The sequence below is a fragment of the Elephantulus edwardii genome, unplaced genomic scaffold (assembly GCF_000299155.1).
Source record: "Elephantulus edwardii isolate Elephantulus edwardi_28Jun2011 unplaced genomic scaffold, EleEdw1.0 scaffold00333, whole genome shotgun sequence".
NCBI lineage: Eukaryota > Metazoa > Chordata > Mammalia > Macroscelidea > Macroscelididae > Elephantulus > Elephantulus edwardii.
In genome coordinates, this window is record NW_006400083.1 from 2338676 (window position 1) to 2342778 (window position 4103).

The 4103-nt window shown below is 36.5% G+C and overlaps 1 pseudogene; it reads right to left on the reverse strand.

The window, feature by feature from the left end:
• Positions 1-1074: 1074 nt before the first annotated feature.
• On the reverse strand, positions 1075-1783 carry LOC102876849 (annotated as a pseudogene).
• Positions 1784-4103: the final 2320 nt, after the last annotated feature.

Sequence of the window (4103 nt, forward strand, 5' to 3'; positions counted from 1 at the left end):
TTCCCAGTAGTGGAATTGCTGGGTCAAATGGTATCTCTATTTGCAACTTTTTGAGAAAGCGCCATACTGCTTTCCACAGGGGTTGCACCATTTTACACACCCACCAACAGTGAATCAGGATTCCAGTTTCTCCACAACCTCGCCAGCATTTTTTGCTTGCTCTTCTGTTAAGTTTTGCTATTTTGACCGGGGTGAAATGATATCTCATAGTTGTTTTAGTGTCTTTGAACCTTTGTTTTGATCCCATGTTATTTTCTGAGGTGGTTCCAGGTCAACCAATTCCTTTAGATACAGTGATTCCATTTATTTCTTCCATCTTCTTTTGGTACTTCCAGCATCATTAAGTATTTGACCCATACTGCAAAGCGAAGCTGGAATTTGCTCTTCAGTTCTTTCAACATGAGAAATGCTGAATTTGTTCTTTCATTTTGGTTTTCTAAAATCAGCTCTTGGCACATTTTATTATAGTTCTTTGTTTTGTTTTCTCAAGCTGTCTTTTTTTAAGGGAGTTTGCATGAGTCCAATTTTATTGAAAGCAAAATAAACACAATATATAAAAATATACAAACTCCAGAAATCTGATTGGTAAAAATTGGTCCCAAATTATGCTTAGTATATAAAGAAATTTATTTTTTTGCCTGTGTGCCATCAAGTCGGAATTGGTCCCTGACTGACTCTTTCTCTGGTGGTTTTTCAGAGGTGGTTAATTTCATAGAAAGAGATTTGCCCATCCTTCTCCCATGGAGCAGCTGGTATTCTTGAACTATGAGCCTTTAGAATTGCAGTGCAGCTTTTTGCTACCATGCCACCATAACTCTACTAGAAAGACTAGAATTGGTAGCTAGAAATGGTAGAAGGGTTTGAAGGGCCTTTATGATTAATTTTGTACAATTTACTCTGCTTTATGGGGTGACCATGTACAAATTTGACCTTTTGCATATAACAATAAAACAATTAAAAAAACATGATTCTTGACCATTTATAAAAATAGTCAGCATCAGTGAATACAAGGAGAAATCTATATGTTCTTATCTGGGGGATATTCTGCCCACGATACTATCTTTTCTCCTCATGTTACTTCAGCTGAGTTTTAAAGGCTGATGTTTGGATCAAGTCACCAAAATAAGCAGTGATTGTCTTCAACTTATTGTTAACAATATTTTGCTCAATATCTACTTTTCCATCTCCTGTTAAGGATGTCACCTGGTTAATATCAGCATTTCTTGGAAGAAAATAAACAATGTTTTTAGTAATCGCCTTGGAAAGTCTGAAAATTTCAAAGCCATCAGGATGCATCATCTTCTTAATGTCAAAGAGCTTTACAGTGATATAGTCTGGGCCTCCCCAGGGAGGGCTGAGAAACACGACGTCTCCCTTTAATTGAGAAGCCAGCAACAAGAAATCACCACAGATAAATCAATCTTGTCTGTTACTCCATAAATGCCTGCGTTGTGGCGAGCTAAGTCAATCTTCACAGGATCAATATCAATGAAGATCACTTTCTTTCCCTTTAAAGCAAATTGAATGGTGTTTCCTCCAACTCCACAGAACCCGTCTATGATGACATCACAACGGGACTGACAGACACGGTCAGCAATGTGTTTTGCTATACTCTCAGGAGTGACAGAAAACCAGCCCTTTCTGTCCAGTTTAATGCCATCATCAAAGCGGGAGAAGAGCTGGTACCTCTGGAGCCAATACGTCAACATCTTGGGATAGCAGCTATCTCAGGGGGTAGAGATTTTACCTCACTGATCTTCTTTGGTGTAGTTTTCTCTTTTATCTGAAGATTTTCAAGCTGTCTTTTGAGATACTCTGTTTAGATCTCTTACTTCAGCATTCCTTCTCCTTGCTTTCAGTCTAGTGCAACTTTAAAGATTCTTCTGACACCATTTTGTTGTTGTTTATTTGTTGTTTTGTTTTTTCCCCTTATCTTTCTTAAGCAAAAGGTGCAATGACCTTTTGCTTTCTTAATATATAATTTCATTGATGTCATATCACAATTCCTCTTGTCTTCTGAGTACATTAATTTTTCATACATTAGTAAACTCCTTGGTGGACCTCTAGCACTTTACTTAGGTCTACCCAATTATTTTTGTTAATATTACTAGATCATGGCTATAAGGGCTTACAAATTATTTACATTGTCCTAATATGTACATCTGGAAAGGATGTTCCATCCTGATTCCTTTATTTCCAGGCTATATAAAATTTTACCATTAATTATAGCCTAAATATAGCTTTCTCTACTGAAATACTATTAACATCCTGCTAGGTGATTCTGTTTTGAAAAACTTTCTATTTCTTGTAGCAGCAGCAGACCATCCAATAAACAAAGTAAGCACATCTGTGATAATAAGTCGGTGAAATTATTCACTGAAGATTAGTAAATTAGAAAATAAAGTCATGTTTGCCTGCTTCCTGGGTATTTCATCCCTGTCAGAGATTTTACATTTGATGGAAGGTTTTGGTTCCATACGAAGATGCTGTGCTAACTGTAAAAGGAAGAGATGTCAGAGGTAATCATTAACAGGATATTTGGTATAGCTGAAAAATAAAGTTAAATTGTTCACTACAGTTTCATCAATAAGTACAAGTAGTGAGCTCTGATGGACTAGTGCTAAGAAGCTGTGCTGAAATCTCAAAGGCACATAGTTTGAATCTACCAACTGCTTCATGGAAGAAGGATGGACAATCTCCTCCTTTGCAATTCACTGTTTCTGAACACATGCTAGAGAGTCAGCTGTGGGTCAGTTCTAACTCAACGGTCTCAACAACAAAAAACCTGTGTTTGCCTTGTTTATTAGATAATATCACATCTCATTGTAAGAGGATATTTTACAGTATTCTTGGCCTGTACCCAAGAGGTGCCAGTAGTAATACTCCTTCTAGTGATGTAATAAATGTCTTCAGAAATTTTCAAATGTCCCCTGAAAAGTAAAATTCTCTATTAGAGAACTGTCCTAAAGTGTTCAAATTTAAGTCATAGCCTCAAATCTAAGGATTTTTCAAATAAAGCCACATCATTTCTATTTGAAATTTTCTTGTCCTAGAGCACTCTGTCATAGCATCCACTTCATTCTTCCATTCTCTCTCCCTTTTTTCCCACCAGTAGGTCCTCCTCTCTCTGAACATGCAGTCCTCAGTCTCGTGTGACCAGAAGAAGAAAGAAACAACACACACATACATATACACACAAACACACAAAGCAAATTTAAAATAGAGAAAGATATTAAGGTGAATATTTTAAAACAAGAACAGTCTAGAAGTGGGTGAAAGTATATATACTTTTTTTTTCTTTTTTTTCGGTGAAATCCCTGGACTTTCTCAAGTCAGCTTCCATCTGATTTGTTTTTCATTTGCATGTCCCCATTTGCTATGAGTCTGGATTCTTCTTATTGATAATTCAACTTGATTACCTTCTGAATGGGCAGACAGAGATTGGTTAGCTCGTTACTCATTTACTTGTCACTCCCAGTTTGCTTTAATTTAGGGTGAATTGCACTTCACTCCCTAGTCTGACTGTGAGACTGGGAACAACCCCCAAACTGTGGAAAAAGCTGTGATGATATGGGCAGAAATTAAATAATTTCTGATGAAATTAAAAAAGCAGGACCTTGGTGGCATAAAATACCAACACTACTTGACAGAAAAGAAGTAGTAGTAAGAAAAAAGACTGAGAAAGCAAATCTTGCACCAAAATAGATTTTGGCTTTTCCCTTTGATAAGAATTCTTCTAGGATACGAAACTCTGGAATAGTTTAAGTTCGATTTGTCAATCGTGTGAATACAATAAACCAAAATATTATATATGCATTTATTTGTATATATTTTATCTATCTTGTGACATTAAAAACAGCTCTAAACGCATGCTGTTATTGTTATTATAGAGAACTACCACACGTGCAGGCTGGATTTAGAAGAGGCCGTGGCCCTAGGGGTATTATAGTTAATGTTAGCTGGATCTTGGATGAAAGTGGAGATTACCAGAGAAACGTCCATCTTTGTTTCATTGATTATGCAAAGACATTTGACTGTGCAGATCAAAACGAACTGCGGAAAAATCTTGGAAGAATGGAAATTCCAAAACACTTGATCATGCT